Raw genomic sequence first — 17,129 nt, forward strand, 5'->3', positions numbered from 1 at the left:
AGGTATTTCACCACAAACTTAAGCAATATGTATTGATAACTTTGATTATTTGAAAAAATTGAGTGGAAGGAAGTGATAGGTCAAGGAATGAGGATAAACAAGAAGACTAAATTGAAAAAATAAAAATAAACTGAAGAATTGGGGGAGAGGAAATTTAAGAAAGAAACAACTAAAAGGGCAAGTAGCATGGTGTCAAAAGAAGTAGTATAATTTGAGGAGGAAAAAACATGATTCGAAAGCAATTATTATCATAGAAATGAGAACCATTAAGCTATTGAAAATAGCTTAGTGGTTTAATGATTCCAGACTAAATGATATGGTTTTCAATAATATAAAAGATACAAGTGAACTGAACAACACAAATGAAAAACACTAGCGAACAATAAAAAGGACATTTAATATATATTGTACATACATATGCAAATGAATATATAGATTAAAAGACAATAAAAACCATTCTGCTCATTCTCATGAATGAGCCCCAAAGAAAATAATCTCTTTTACAGAATTCTTGTTTTTAAAAAGTCTAAAATATAGAAGAAGCAGGAGCATAGCGCTGACAGCTAGTGAAAAAAGTCAATCATTCACTGCAAATAGAGATTTGAGAAGAAAATTTTCTAGGTGGAAGATATAAAAAGTTTTTGATCAAACTCACCATATTCTCCTTTTAAAATTATTTAAATGGCACCCAATGTTAAGTAAGTACAAAGAATTGATACTAATTTTATTCATAGGTTAATAGTAAAAGAGAGATTAGCACACAGGAGGTTACTAAGTGTTGAAGTGAGATTTAATGTCACTAGAATAAAAAAAATTAGCCAAGACCTAGAGCTGGAATCATCACTGTGTTATAATTAATTGTCTACTCTTTGGGGCAACCAATAAATATGTGTGCAAAATTATTTTATAATGAGTTAAATTAAAATAAATTAAATTGACTTAAATACACATGCAGTTTCTAGTAAACTAGTGGAGAAGGCAAACTATTATATATTTATGATATTTTTGTTTTTATTATAACTCTTATTACAAAGAACATTTGAAAAATGGCATTTGCCTATATGCCTATAGCCTTAGGATAAAATACAAGGAATTATACGCGTGTTTGAAGTTATAGGGGACATGTAAACTAGAATAAACAGTGATTAAAAAAATAGTTCAAAAGACAATTGTTGTCCTGCTCAATATAGGAACATAGAGAAATCTAAATTGAACATAGCTTTACATTTCTTTCAGAGAAGGATTAAACTCATTTAACAAATTGGCGTCAGGTCCTATGCCACTCAGGTTTTGTGCTTACTCTGCTTTTATGTGGGAAGTCCAAATTTGAAAATTCTTACTTGATTTTATGACATTCTGTTACACTCTTACTGATTTAGTCATTTTGCCTTATAATGCCTTACAACTGGCTATTGCATCCCTTGGGGAAATGTAAAATTTAAAGAGACATTAAATTCAGGTAACATCACTCACTGCCTATCAGAGACACGACCGGGAAATACTGTTACACAGCATGTCATTTGATGACATTTGTGATTAAGATGAAAAATATTTGTCAAGTGCTAAAGAGCTGGTCATGTGCGTGTATTCCCAAATTTTTAGAGAGTGGAAGGATAGTTGAAACAAAGTGGTAAAATAAAGTGGTAAGAGATAGCAACTTAAACTTGCCCGTGCTTCAGATGCTGACAAGAGAACTCTTCCAACTTTATTTTGTTTTCTTCCAACTTTAGAAGGTACTCTACACAGTATAAATTTATAACTGTACATAAGACCAGGATGTCCCACAGTAGATGATTTCAACTAAAATGGAACTAATTTATAAGTCTTGAGGGACGCCGGGGTGCCTCAGCGGCTGAGTGTCTGCCCTCGGCTCAGGGTGTGACCCCAGAATCCCGGGATCAAGTCCCACATCAGGCTCCCTGCATTGAGCCTGCTTTTCCCTCTCTCTCTCTCTCTCTCTCTTTCTCTCTCTCTCTCTCTCCGTGTCTCTCATAAATAAATAAATTTAAAAATCTTTAAAAAAATAAGTCTGGTAGTACTAATTTGAGATCTGGATATTATAGACAGGAGAGAATCAGAGGGAAATAAGGGCACTATTCTAAGAAAAAATTAAAATGTGAACACTTCTTTTGGTTTGTCTCTTTTGCATCACTATTATTTTATTTTGTTTTCAAAAGCTAATGTGATCATATTGTTCTACATCCCTTCCCAATTTCTCAGTCCTAGCTCATGTGATTTAAAATTACCTACTTCACCTTTTCTCCAAATTTGGAAACTACTTTTCTCAGAACAGCTCATCTCTATGTATAGCCAGGTTTAAGTTAATCTTACTAAACTAATGTAACATTTTTCAAACCTAACTGATGATAACAATTTTCATATTAAATATTAGAAGTTTTAGAAACTCCCAGGCCCACCCCAGACCAATTGATTGACCTGTTTGAATTAACTCATGCCAAGCAGCGCATGTACATATATACCATGTGTGTGCACATATGCATATATGTTATATGTACCACTAATATGTTACAGTTATGTTATATATACTATTAGTAATGTGAATTTATTTACCCTATGCTGATCTATTATTATGTATCACTGTACATATGAATACAATAACTATGGCAAGGTGTAAAATGCACCTATTAATTACGTGAAATACATTTTGATTGCTTCATCTTTTAGAAATATATTATAAACAACACAATTCAAAAAACACTGATGAACACCTTTATAGATAAATCTCTCTTTGCATTTGTGACTTTTGCTCTACCATAGTTTTCTACATTGGAGCAATAAGAAAAATACACTATTAAATATTTTCCCAAAAAGCCCTGACACTGCATCTGCCTTTCCAATCTAGGAAAGTGTATACTTTATACCAAAATGTTGTTGCTTTGTGGGGGGGATTTGCTGAAATATGGTATCGGTATAAAAGGCAAAGTTCTTGAAGGAGAGGGTAGAAAATAAAGCAGGACTGAAACCTTCTCCATTGAATGAAGAAAATTAGAGGAATTTGTAGTTTGTTCCCAATAGTTTGAGAAAGAGAGAGTGAGACAGGGAGAGAGAGAAGCTCAGGAGAAAGTGAGGACATGGACCGAAAATGGAAAGGGAATTTTCACTTGGCAGAGCAGAAGAGGGGAGAGATGAGGCACATGGTTAGGAGAGGGAGATCACGTAGGAACCTCAGTCAGTGGTGATGGAAGGGAGGCTATTCTATGCCAGGGTGTGTGTGTGTGTGTGTGTGTGAGAGAGAGAGAGAGAGAGAGAGAGAGAGAAATATTCTAATATCTTTCTGATTCTTAATAAATATGGGGTAAATTCAATGTTGGTTTTTTAATTGTTGTTTTTTGTTTTCTTTTTGTTCGTTTGTTTTTTGTAAAAACCTGTTGCTAAAATTTCCCAGGGCTTTAAAGTTTCTTGTAAAAGACTACATTTAATTGTTTCATAATACTCCTTTGTAGACTTTCCACAGTGTATTTATCCAATATGATATTGTTTGATCGCAGAAATACAATTTTAGGGACACCTGGGTGGCTCAGTGTTTGAGTGTCTGCCTTCAGCCCAGGTCGTGACCCTGGAGTCCCAGGATCAAGTCCCACATCGGGCTCCCTGCATGGAGCCTGCTTCTCCTCTATGTCTCTGCCTCTGTCTCTCCATGTGTCTCTCATGAATAAATAAATAAAATGTTTTTTAAAAAGAAATACAATTTTAATATTAAAAATTATGCCTTGATGAACATTTTCATAACTGAACATTGACTTGTATCTTGACCATTTCCAAAAATTGAAATTAACATATGTTAATTATAGTAGCATATGTTGCAACTTTTTTCCTTAACTGAAATTGGTCAATGAGATAAAGGATGTTTTAAAGATTCTTTAGTTTACACTTCCAAGCTCTCCCCTGGCTAGTAATGCTGTGTTATTTTATATTCCATCTAGGGTACATGGGTTTGTTTCTGTACTTACTCAAACTTTACTAGGTATAAGAAACTTTTCTCTTTTTTTCTTAAACTCAGCTAATTTGAGGTGAAAGAAAACATATCTTGATGTGAATTGGGGGTACATTCTTTTGAATACTTTTTGCACATTTATAGAACAGTTGTATCTCTGTATTCCATCTTTTACGAATTATCTACACACAGAAAACCTTTCACTCCTATTGGTGATGGTGTAGAAGCTTTTCCAATATTAAAATTATTAATAATTTATATGTCAAATATTCTGCAATGTCTCCCAGCATTATCATTATTCTTCTAATTTAAGTATGGACGTACATTGTCTTTTTTATGTTCATGTCATCATAGCTATTAATGTTTTTTATGTATATTTTCCCCTCTTCCTGTATCTTTAAAAAGATTGTTTATCCTTCTGTATAAGACATTTTATCCTCCTAATGATGCCTAAGGTTTTCTCCTACTGGTGTTATGATTTGAATTTTATTTTATTAATGTATCTTTAATATACCTAGGATTTATTTGGATAAAATGTTTGACAAGACAGTAACTAGCATTTTCCAAATTGCAAGTCAACTGCTCCAATAATGTTTACTGGAAAAGACCCTTCTTTCTCACTGGTTTTAAATACTCCTCATCATATATAAACTTTTCATATATAATATCAATATTTTACTATTCTTATACAACTATCAAGCATCTAAATTATTATAACTCTCTTTCATCCAACGATACTGGAAGGTAAACACAGTGGGAAAAACTTAGGAGTCATCCAAATAGAAGACAAATCAGTACTCTTAGAAAGTTTAGTATATAATTTTGAGGAGGAAGGAGTTTCTGGGATAAAGTGATATTTTGAAAAATTCAAGGGTGTATGCTAAATAAATCCAAAATGCCACTTTGGCATTTCTAGAGAGGATAATGTGGTTTATCTCCTCTAAGTAATTAATGTGTTGTGTCACATTAATAGATTTTCTAATATAATATTCCTCATGTTCCTGAAATGAATACATTTGGTCATTTTGGATTATTTAAAATAACATGTTACAGTAAATTAACTAATGTTCTCCTTAAGATTTCATAAGCAAAATTAGCATGTAGTTTTTTCATTGTCTACATTTTAGTAAGACAGTCATTCATACCATTCCATTAAAATAAATTTGGGATTTTTTGTTGTTGTTGTTTTTTCCATCCCCAGCATATGTAGCATCGAAACTAATATATTGACATTTTAAACTTCTTTGTATCCAACTACCTTTTTTAATATTCTCATTAACCTGCTGAGTTCCCCTTTAGAAATCTAAAATTTTAGAGGTATAAAATCGTATTTAATCTTTTATATAAAGATATATAAAATCGTTTATTTTAAATTCACTATGCCTTAGAGCAATAAACAAACAGCATATTTAAGATTAAGGTAATATAAGAGTAGTTCTCCTCACTTGATTTATGATTTTAAAGGGAATGCCTCTATTACCTTATTATTAACATAATATTATGTGTTTAAATAATATACTATTTACATGTTAATTAGTAATACATACTCATGTATTAAATTATTTTAATTAATTAAGGGCCATCTCTTTTTATCTGTATTTTACCACATATATTTAAAAGCACTGAAATACACCAACATCTATTGATGCTTCAATTTCTCCAGTGTGGTTTGAGCAGCTTCTCTGGAGCTACAATACCTAAGTTTAAGTTCCAGCTCCACGGTTGCCAAGTTGTGTGACTTTGGCCAGTTTGCTGAACTTCTTTTTTGTCTTAGTTTGCATACCTGCAAAGTAGAATAAAAATAAACCACTTACCTCACAGAATTGTTGTGAGATTTAAAATTCTCAATATATGTAAAGCACTTAATTAAAACTACACTTGTCACATAACAAGTGCTAAATGTGTTATTATGAGATGCAATGAAATGACTGATAATATCTTCTAATATTAGCTCCATTAATCCACTTGATCAGTATGTATTTGTCTAAATATGCATACATACAAAGCATACATACTGTGAATTTAAACTAATAGGTATTTTGGGATCCAGCATCCTTATATTAAAAGTACGGTTGGACAAAATATTTTCTTTGAGAGCTATGCCAAGTTTTGGCATGTTTACATCATTTTCATGTGTATTTTTTATGCTTTGGTCCAAATGTGTAGAACAAGATTTGTATTTGTTTTCTGTTACTGCGTTAAGAATTCACCACAAACTTGCTGGCTTGAACAACAAAAATGCACTATGTTACAGTTTTGTGATTCAGTAGTCTGACGTGGGTCACATTAAAATCAAGATGGCAGCAGGACTGATGTTGTTTTCTGGAGGATCAAGGGAAAAATCAGTTCTCTTCACGCTTCCACCTTCTAGAGGTCACCCATTCCTTGGCTAATGGTTCCCTTCATTCATCTCGGAAGAACTTCCGTCATCTCATCTCTTTCTCCGACTACAGTCAAGAAAGTTTCTCCATTTTAAGGACTCATTTGATTGGATTGGACTCACCCAAGATAATCCAGGATAGTCTCCCTAACTCAAGGTCTTCAAGCTAAATCATATCTGCAAGGTCCCTTTTGCCATGTAAGGTATCAGATTCTCAGGATTAGCGTCAATATCTTAGATTAGTTCTTGTTTATTGAATTTTATGTAGCAAACTTAATTTCCCATTTAAAAATCTCTCTTTTCCTTTTCCTTTTTCTTTTCTTTTTTTCCCCTCCACTGAATTTACTAATTTACTAATGCTTAGCTGTGTCTCCCATTCACACCATCTAAAATCTTTCAAAGATTTTTTTGTAACCATGTTTTGTAGTTGTTGGCAGTTATCAAGTACAGACTCTAGGATGATTTTACTATGAATTACCTGTTTCAGAGACATTTCAGGGGGCTCTTGTTCATTACTTCCTAGATGCAGATATTAAATTAGAAAAATCATTCCAGTGTGTTTTCTGATATTTTCCTTCTCCTCTGCAATTAAATTGTTTATAACGAAATAATCTTCCCTACTCAGGAACAGCGAAAATATCTCACACTTTCCTCTCTGCACCAGTTGCTTGGGCTGCCATTACAAAATTGCACCGGCTGGCTAGTTTATAAAACAACAATTTATTTCTCACAGTTCTTGATGCTCGGAAGTCCAACCTGAAGTCGTTGGCAAGATCCAGAGGCCTCTTTTCTTGACCTGTAGGTGGCTGCCATCTTTTTGGGCTCATATGACCTCTTCTAATTGTACTACAAGTGGAGAGAGAGATCTCTGGTGTCTCTTCCCCTTCTTAAAAAGACATCAGTTCTATCAGATTTGAGCTCTACTCTATAGTATTTATTGCTCCACCTTTAAAACGAGTCTAGATGGAGCACTCGGGTGGCTCAGTGGTTGAGCATCGACCTTTGCTCAGGGCGTGATTCCGGGGTTGATCCTGGGATCGAGTCCCACGTCTGGCTCCCTGCATGGAGTCTGCTTCTCCCTCTGCCTGTGTCTCTGCCTCTCTCTCTGGGTCTCTCATGAATAAATAAACAAAAACTAAAAACTTTTTAAAAATGAAACAAAATAAAATGAGTCTAGTGACTTTAAGTTTCTCAGAATATGCAACTTAGTGTTAAGATCCTTCTCCTAAAATCAGTTTTAGATCATGCCACTCGTTTTATTTCTTCCATCAATTCAATTTTATTCTTTTCTGGTTGCCATTCCTTGCATCATTCATTTATTTGAGATTTCTCTTTTGTTCCTTTTCTGTTATCTGAATTGTTTAACTCATTCAGGTTTATCTTTCTTCTTTTATGATATGAATAACTTCAGGCTCCAGATTCTCCACTATGAATGACTTTAGCTACCTCCACTGAGTATTTATAAATAGATTTGTGTGTGTGTGTGTGAATAGATTTTTAATTCATTCTAACTTTTGCCTATTTTCTTTTTTAGTCATCAGGTTCTTTAGGTATTTCTTTTAGATTCTTTTAACTTTTCTCTGAAGTATATGTCTTAGTTTATTTAACTGGGCTTAAAAAGTGTTAGATTTTTCTTTTTTTTTTTTAATCTCAGGAAGGAGAAATGCACAATCCTAGCAAAGACTGAGAATCCTGCGGGAATAGCATAATTGGAAAAGCACAAAATCAAAATCAGATATGGTAACCAGCTATCAGAATCTTAGAAATGTGAAAATGTAAAGTAAGCAGATGAAACTCAAAGGAAGGTTCAGGCCAGAAATATGTTTGAAAACTGTTGGTGTAGGGACTGGTTTGAACATAGAAATGAACACGATTCCTAGGGAGAAGATGAATCACATGAATGACCAGAGCATGAGTGGGCCTAGGACCAAAGGCTAAAGAGCAGCCCCCACATAGAAGTCAAGAAGTCTCAAGTGATAAAGTAGAAGCAGCTTAGTTGATAAAATGGAGAACCTTAGTTGTGAAGGAGACTAAATAAATGATTTGGTAGCTGGATGGAGATTTTTGGTCAATCTCTTTTTTTGTTTTGCTTTCTTTGTTTTTATGGGAGAGAATACTAATGCATGTTTGAAGGCTGATTAAAAAAAATCACCATCAACATCTTGAAAAAAGCGAATGACTGAAGATACAGAAAAGATGAAGGAAAAACAAAAAAGTAAAAATGCAAGGTGGCCTCAAATAAAAAACCTGACAACATCAGATGTTGTCAAGGAGATAAAACAACCACCAAATTTTTATTTAGTGAGGACGGAAGATCCACTGGCACAATAATTGCATGTAAAAAAAATCTATCCATTTCTTACATCAACCATACGCTTTATGACCCAGCAATTCTAGCTACAGATATTTGTCCAAAAGAAGTAAAAATCATGTCCATAAAAAGAAAGCCGATACTGGCTTTATTCATAAAGACTCAATAAAAAAATAAAAAACCTAATACCGCAAAACTAGAAATAACACAATTATCCATTAAGAGGAGTGTAAACAAACGGCAGTGTATTCAGAGAATATAGCTTTACTCAGCCATAAGGTACATATAACAACGGGTGAATCGCAAAAAAATTTCTATAGTGAAAACAGTCAGACACAAAGGAGTGTCTATTGTATGATTCCATTTTATAGGAAGTTTTAAAACAGGCAAAACTAGTTTTTGTTGTAAAAAAAAAAGTCGGAATAGTAGTTTCGTCTGTTGGGGGAGGAGGTAGGACATTGATGGGGAAGGAGATGAGGAAAAATTCTAGGGTGATAACAGTGTCTTATATCTTATGATAGAGGTTCGGGTTATACAAGTGTAATGCATTTTTTTGGAAACTCAACAAGTATATATTCCATTATGTATAAAATTTAGGTCAAGGGATGCCTGGGGGGCTCATCAGTTAAGCATCTGGGTTCGGCCCAAGGCGTGATCCTGGGGTCCGGGGATCGGGCTCCCTGCATGGAGCCTGCTTCTCCCTCTGCCTATGTCTCTGCCTCTCTCTCACTCTGTCTCTCATGAATAAATAAATAAAAATACAATCTTTAAAAAATTTGAAAATAAAAAAAATAAAATGGAGGTCAAGAGAAAAAAATGACAAAAATAAGTATTAGGTTCTAGTTAATGACAAGCATGCTCAAGTATTTAGGGGAACTATAATTTACTTGGAAATGCATTCAAAAATTACCAGATGGATTGATGATATTTGGTTAGGATGCTTGATGAAATGAGTGTAGTAAAATATCAAGGGGAGAGTCTAGGTTAGCAGCTACCGGGATATTCACTTTCTGTGTGCTTGAAAGTTTTATAGCCAAATGCTGGGGAAAGAGAAGCAAGGAGAAGGTGTCTGGAACTAAGTGACTGGATTTCCCTTTGAAGGGAGGAATGCCACTGCAAGAATTTGGAGGGGAAAAGGCAGTCAGAGAAGCGCTGCTCCTGGAATAAAACATCCTTGACAGAAAGAGAAGAAATGAACGTAATTAAGTCATTTTGGTGTGATAAAAGTCCTCAGAAATGTCAGCTTATAGAATTACAAGAAGTGTCTGGACATCTTTGGGGGCCCAACTGCTCAACGGTGAGGAGGTTTGTTAAGGGCACAGTCAACATATTTGTACTTTTCTCCATACACTTGGCACACGGTGGCCAATCATTGACATTTCAATTAATCAAATGTCCCTCATCCTCCACCATCATCTTGAACCGTGGGAAAGGACAAGAAGCCTCGTCCTCTGACTGCATGAAGCATCTTCTCTCCCGTGTCTTAAGTCCATTTAAAATCTATTCTTCACTATGTAACTTAGGAATCTGCTTTCTTGCTCTCAAATCCTTGGAGTCCAAGGCACCTTTGGTGCATTTCTGCAACTCCCTCTGACAGCTGATGTAAGCTGGCAGAGGACGAAAGATTTTGCAAGCGTGGCGGGAGGGCTGAGCTCACACACAACAGTCACGCTGCCCTCGGATACGCTCGGGTCACTCGGGGCTGTGCCAGGCCAAACCAGCTCAGCCTCTCCCTGCACCTCGCCCAGGACTCGAAGGCTCCCTGGAGGGCATGCCCTCGATCACTGGCTCTCGTGTTTGTATTTTCTGCAGCAAGCAAGGATAAAAGAAAAACGAAAGGGAGGGTCACCTCTAATGGAGAGACGCTGGAGGGGACTGACCCCAAATGTGCCATTATGCACAACAGGGAAACCCTGAGCGTCTTTTGCAGTAAAGGGAAGCAGCGCGCACATTTCCCCCAATCCAGCCTGCAGTGTGGAGATGGGACCTGAAAGCAAGAGCAAACAATTCTTTTAGTTTTCTTTCTCTAGTGACCAAAAGATTCAGCAAAATCCCACCAACCAGGTTGAGGAGCGGAGAAAGTAAAAGCCAAATGAGTCTTAAAAGTAGCATGTACATTCAAAATTTAAATTTCTTGCCAGTTCAGCAGTGTAAGATGTCATGGGTAACATAGGGAATACTTATTTAAATTTTTCATATGCTCCCAGAATGAATCAAGATTAGAATGAGGAGGTGCACATAATGGCGCAAAAGGAGCGAAATCTCAAGCTTTCCTCCCGGTGAAAGATTAGTCTTTGAGGTCCCTCCTGTCTAAAAAAGCAAAAACAGCAACCGCTATTTGCTGGCTTTACGAACAAGCTTGTCAGAGATAGTTCTCTAGACATTTCTACTCTGTTAGGTAACTAGTGAACACTGGTTGAAAAACCACCCCTGTCTTTAATCCTCATAAAAACAAAACAAAACAAAACAAAAAACGACCCACCGCTTTGCAACAGCACATACATTTGATCTGAGCAGCTGATCAGACCCGGATAGATTCACATGCTCTGGTTGAAGTAGCCTGACACAAACAGACATTTTAAGATGTGTTTGGGTTTTTTAGTGTACCTCGTAATAGAGAGTTTTTTTTTGGGGGGGGGGATGGTTAGTGCCGGGTACAGGGTAGGTTAGGGTGCGCTTTTATGAACAGAATGTACACACACACACAAACCCCCAAATACCTGGAGACAATGTCTTTATTTCAAATTGCAACTTCGCCTTGCACACTGCAGTCGGTCCTGGTAGTAGGCACCGTGACATACAGCCGGGGAAGGGACATAACCTAGATAAAGCAAACAAAAATTGAACAAAACACGGGAAGATGACATTTATAACGCCGCTGACAAAGGCAGTCACTTCACTTTAAATAACGTGGCAGGTTGCAAAACTATAGTAATTACTAGAATTTCATTTTCATTAACTAATAAACCAAGGAAAACAATTTAAGTATCTGAATGTCATTTTTCAAATGAAAATAAACTGTAAACATTTGACTAACATCACAGCAGGGATAATATACCTAAGGAAATCCATTGAAATATGCGAGCGGGTTCATCCTCTTCTATCACATTAAAACCGCAATTGACTGTAAACCTCCTACCACTCTCCACTGAGACTTTAATTGTAAAGATTCCTGTTACATATCATATTAGAATTTAGTTAAAATTGTAGAACACATTATTTCCAATGAGACGGCCAACCATCACTCACAAAGATTTTTAAAAAGGTGATTAATAATTCATCTCAGATAAGGAAAAGATCTATATTTATACCATCTTCTCAGCCACCATAAACTACCTGACAATTGTTCAGTAATGATGCCCAGTAAATTCTTTAAAATGGTAATTTGTCATTCTGTCACTTCATTTGTGACCTAAAATTCCTCACTTGAGGCATCATCAAATAAATTAATCACTTTCCAGGATCCATTTCTCTGTTCCGCGCGTTATTATGCGCGGCTCTCCCGTGTTTCTCTTCATTTACATAGATTTAATGGCCGAGCCGTGGCTCGCGATGGCACAGAACGCACACATCTCATTACAGGTGAAATATTCTAACTGCCACTATCACTGGGAAAGAAAATAACTCTCCCAATTTAATTTTCCTGATGTAACAAAACCATGATTCTTCACTATGAAATGTTGATGCCATCCATCAGTCACAATCAATAAAATCATCCTGGAAGTAGCCTCCGCCCGCGCCGCTCCTCCGCGCCGCAGTATTTGAGGAAGGTAATTAAGCTCATCATAGCTAATGAATGTAAATGAAGTCGAGATCCGCGCCGCCCCCGCGGCTGGACCCCAACTGCCCCCCGCACCCGTCCGCGCGCCCCAGGCGGGTCGGCGGGCACCGGGCGTCGGGCGTCGGGCACTGGGTGCCGGGCACTGGGTGCCGGGCGTCGGGCACCAGGTGTCGGGCACCGGGCGTCGGGCACCGGGGGTCGGGCGTCGGGCGTTGGGCGTCGGGTGTCGGGCACCGGGCGTCGGGCATCAGGCGTCGGGCACCGGGCGTCGGGCGTTGGGCGTCGGGTGTCGGGTGTCGGGCACCGGGCACCGGGCGTCGGGCGTCGGGCGTCGGGCACCGGGCGTCGGGCACCAGGTGTCGGGCGTCGGGTGTCGGGCACCGGGCGTCGGGCGTCGGGCACCGGGGGGTCGGGCGTCGGGCACTGGGTGTCGGGCGTTGGGCGTCGGGTGTCGGGTGTCGGGCACCGGACGTCGGGCATCAGGCGTCGGGCACCGGGCGTCGGGCATTGGGCACCAGGCGTCGGGCACCGGGCGTCGGGCACCGGGGGTCGGGCACCGGGGGTCGGGCACCGGGCGTCGGGCGTCGGGCACTGGGTGTCGGGCGTCGGGCACCGGGCGTCGGGCCCGGGCGTCGGGCATTGGGCTCCGGGCGTCGGGCACCGGGCGTTGGGCATTTGGCGTCGGGCACCGGGCGTCGGGCGTCGGGCACCGGCCAGGCTCCCCGAGCAGTTGCCACCCAAGCGCACGGCCAAGCGCAGCCTTGCCGCCCCGTGCCGTGTGTGGCGGGGGCTGCTGCCAGGGGATGGGGGGAGGGGGGCAGGGGCCAGGGGGCCGGAGGTGGGGGCTACCTCGAGGGGCGAGGGTCGGGATTGTCTCGGGAGCTGGGGGTGGCGGGGTATGGGGAGCAGGGACCAGGGGCCGGGGGTGGGGGCTACCTGGAGGGGCGAGGGGCCGGGATTGTCTCGGGGAGCTGGGGGTGGCGGGGGATGGGGAGCAGGGACCAGGGGGCGGGGGGGCGGGGCTGCCTCGGGGGCCGCGGGGCCGCAGGGTCCGTGTCAGCCGCGCGGGGAGCGGCGGAGAAGGCTGCGGCGGCCGGGGCGGAGGGGCTGGGCACGGGGCGCGGTCTCCTCCCGCGGCGCAGGGGCGGTCCCGCAGGAAGCAGCGCACAGCAGCCGCGGCCTGGGCCTCGGGGCTCCCGGGAGCCGCTCGCGGGTCACGGTGGCGCCTGCGGAGCGGCCCAAGCAGGACGGGGCCACTCGGCCGCCCGGAGACGTCCCCACCCCCACCCAACTGCCCCACCTCCCTTCCTCGCCCAGCGGCCAACCACCGTTTCTCAGGGGCCCTGATTTAAGGGAAAACCCCCAAGAAAGACTGCGTGCGCCTGTGCATGTTCTAAACAGAGCAGCGCTCCCGCTCGCCTGGAGCCTCGGGTCTCCTGCACAGCCCCTCGGCCCGCGGGCAAGGGCGGCTCCCCCACCCCTCCATCCCCCTCCCTCTCCCCCTCTCCCCCTCTCACTCCCCTCCCCTTCTGTCTCTCCCCCCTCCATCCCCCTCCCTCTCTCCCATCCCTCCCTTCTTCTCCTTCACTCCCCCTCCCCCTCTCCCCCTCTCACTCCTCCTCCCCTCCCTCTCACCCCATCCCTCTCCCCCTCCACCCCCTCCCTCTCTCCCCTCACCCTCCCTTCTTCTCCTTCTCTCCTCCCCTCCCTCTCACCCATCCCTCTCCCCCTCCACCCCCTCCCTCTCTCCCCTCACCCTCCCTTCTTCTCCTTCTCTCCTCTACCCCCTCTCTCCCCATCCCTCTCCCTCCCCTTCCCTCCCTCCCTCTCCCCCTCCATCCTCCTCCCTCTCTCCTCTCCCCCTCCCTCTCCTCCCCCCTCCCCCCCAGCCTGGGGGAGCCTGGGTGCACCTGACTGCCGAGAGAAGGAGGGGGCAGCTGGCGCCCAAGGCCAGCACCGTCGCTGTCCCAAGGGGCCGCAGGCCAGGCGGCCGACTCTGCAGGCCGACCCAGCAGGGACCGAGTGACGGGGATGCGGAGGAGGCCACCTGCCACCAACAAAGCAGGTGCAGGGGCCAGGAGACCGGGGTGGGAGCGGTGGACGCCGCCCAAGCGGGGTGGCGGTCCGGCCGCCTCCTCCCGCGCCTCCTCCCTGGGCGCCCGCTCCGTCGAGTAAGTACAGAGGACCTTCCGAGTAAGTGAAAGGTTAAGCCATAGGGTTTTTAAAACATTCCCATGAAAACTGTAGCCAGGTGACACTTTACATGTGTAGTAACACAAAGAAATAAAGCAAATAGAAAAAAAAAACACATTATTTATGACCCATTAATAAGTTTTAGCAATTTGATGCTCTGACATTCAAAACAAAAGTATATTTTAAGGAGAGATGTGAGTAGCCAGTAGAGAAGCCTGGCCTACAGGCAAGGTTCATGTCCTGAACAAAGGAAAAAAGACAGATCCCTGCAAATACAGATGCCTATATTAATTATGTTAAATGTAGCACGGAAACGAGTAATTGCCCACAGTGTGGAAGAGTGCACTTAACAAGCCCAAACATCTAATGGAGGTGGGAGGAATTTCCTTATTACTTAAACAACCATCTCTCGGCTCCCGGGTCCTACAGGCCATTCCACTACCAACAGCTCCCGGACCTGAGAGGCCTGGGGGTCCCCGCGTATTCCTGGAGACCTGGCGGTTCACACGCGGGCCAAGCGGGCCTCAGCAGAGCACCAGAAGATACTGTTGCTACAGTCGTCGCCTCAAATGCTATTTTCTAAAACTAGAAAATGTGAGCGCAGTGGTAAACTGGAAGCTATGGCTGCTGACATTAAAACTGTGTGGGAGGGATCCCTGGGTGGCGCAGCGGTTTGGCCCCTGCCTTCGGCCCAGGGCGAGATCCTGGAGACCAGGGATCGAGTCCCAATTCGGGCTCCCGGTGCATGGAGCCTGCTTCTCCCTCTGCCTGTGTCTCTGCCTCTCTCTCTCTCTGAGACTATCATAAATTATAAAAAAAAAAAAAAAACACTGTGTGGGAATTTTCGATTAGGTTGAGTTTCCATGAGGCAAATCTTAATAAACCGAAGGTAGTAAGCTTAGTTTGCGTGTCCTTTTATGCCCCAAATCCAGTGTTTTTATAGGCTACTTAAACAACCAGTTTTGCCGGAGAGGACTTACTACTGAAAATGTGAATTACCCCAGAACACAAAGTAAACATTATACTGAGTTTGAAACACTAATTAGCTAGATGACTTTGCATAAGTTACATTTCCTCTTCAGAATTTCTTGTCTGCTGATCTATAGAATGGAAATTTAAAAACAAACAAACCTATGATTCACAAGATGACCACCCAAATCAATAAGCAAAGAAGTGAGTGATGAAGCTTGAAGTATTGAGCTAATTACATTTCTTTTTCTTTTGTGTGGTATTAGTTTGCTAAAGCTGCCTTAACAAAATATCACAGACTGTGTGGCTCAAAAATAGAAATTTGTTCCTAGAAGTCCAAGATCAAGGTGTCAGCGCATTTTGTTTTTCTTGTGAGAGGAGGCCTCTCTCCTTTAGCTTGCAGAGGACCGTTGTTTTTGCTGTGTCCTCACATGGTCTTTCCTGTGGTGCATCCCTGGTGTCTCTTCTTTTTATAAGGACACCGCCTGCGCACCCGGGCGGTTCAGTGGTTGAGCATCTGCCTTTGGCTCAGATCCTGATCCCGGGGTCCTGGGATCCAGTCCCACATAGGGCTCCCCGCAGGAAGCGACTTCTCCCTTTGCCTCTCTCTCTGTGTGTCTCTCATAAATTAAATAAATAAATAAATAATAAATAAATAAATAAATAAATAAAATCTTTAAAATAAAAAATCGTAAGGACACCAGTCATTGAATTAGGGCTCTACCCTTAAGACCTTAGTCTCAGTTACAGATTTAAAAGCCTATCTTGTACAGTCATGTTGGGGGTTAGAGCTTGAAAATGAATTTTGAAGGCACACAAGTCAGTCCATATAAAGCATATTGATAGTAAAATAAATTCGTATACGTACCATCAAAAAATTTCAGGAAAATTTCTTAGGATAGCTGGTAGAAACCAGGATTGCTTACTCCTATCCAGCTCTTTCTCTGCTCAGGCGTTTGGGGAGATTGCACGTCTTATCTTTTCGTAGTAAGGTGGGGACCTGAGACTAGTTTTGGCCACTGGGTCTCAATGATAGATGTATCCTCAACAGCCGGTGACTCTCCACCTCTCTGCTCCCTGCGTGGTAATTGTGACGGGGACTTGCGGTGAAATTGTCACAGGGCTGGGGCCGCCTGATGGCCGTATCTCCACGTGGAGGAAAATCCCTGTGCATTTACTCAGAACGGCAGCCAATTTTGCATGCTTCAGAAATAAACGCTTCATTTTGTTAAAGCCTGGTGGCAGGCACAGCCTGAAGGGACTCCGAGCGAGCCGCGGCCCCGCAGACTCTCCAGTGCAGGCCGCATCTGTGTTTGCGTCTTACCAATAGGATATGGCCAAGGTGAGGGCACAGGCCACCCCTTGAAAAGGTTGTGCTACCTGGCGCAGGAGAGGGGACCCCATACCCGTAACTATGTTCCATTGTAAGACTCTTACGTTCACAGACTGCAGGGGAGGGATTCGGACCCTTTCTGGCTTTGAAGACGATAGCTGCTTTGGCTTGAACAGCCCCAAGAAATGGCAACGCGGCAGAGAAACC

General features: G+C 42.1%; 1 long non-coding RNA gene across 2 annotated transcripts; it reads right to left on the bottom strand.

The window, feature by feature from the left end:
- Positions 1–378: 378 nt before the first annotated feature.
- Positions 379–12,579, bottom strand: LOC125754436 (uncharacterized). 2 transcript variants are annotated; one of them, XR_007408640.1, is made up of 5 exons: positions 11,705–12,579; positions 11,367–11,467; positions 11,149–11,206; positions 10,496–10,633; positions 379–5,738 (listed from the first exon to the last, which is right to left on the bottom strand). It is a non-coding gene; the product is annotated as an uncharacterized LOC125754436 (long non-coding RNA). The 2 variants fall into 2 exon arrangements; XR_007408639.1 differs by lacking the exon at positions 11,149–11,206 and having other exon boundaries at positions 11,705–12,529.
- Positions 12,580–17,129: the final 4,550 nt, after the last annotated feature.

Source organism: Canis lupus, chromosome 36, assembly GCF_003254725.2.
Source record: "Canis lupus dingo isolate Sandy chromosome 36, ASM325472v2, whole genome shotgun sequence".
NCBI lineage: Eukaryota > Metazoa > Chordata > Mammalia > Carnivora > Canidae > Canis > Canis lupus.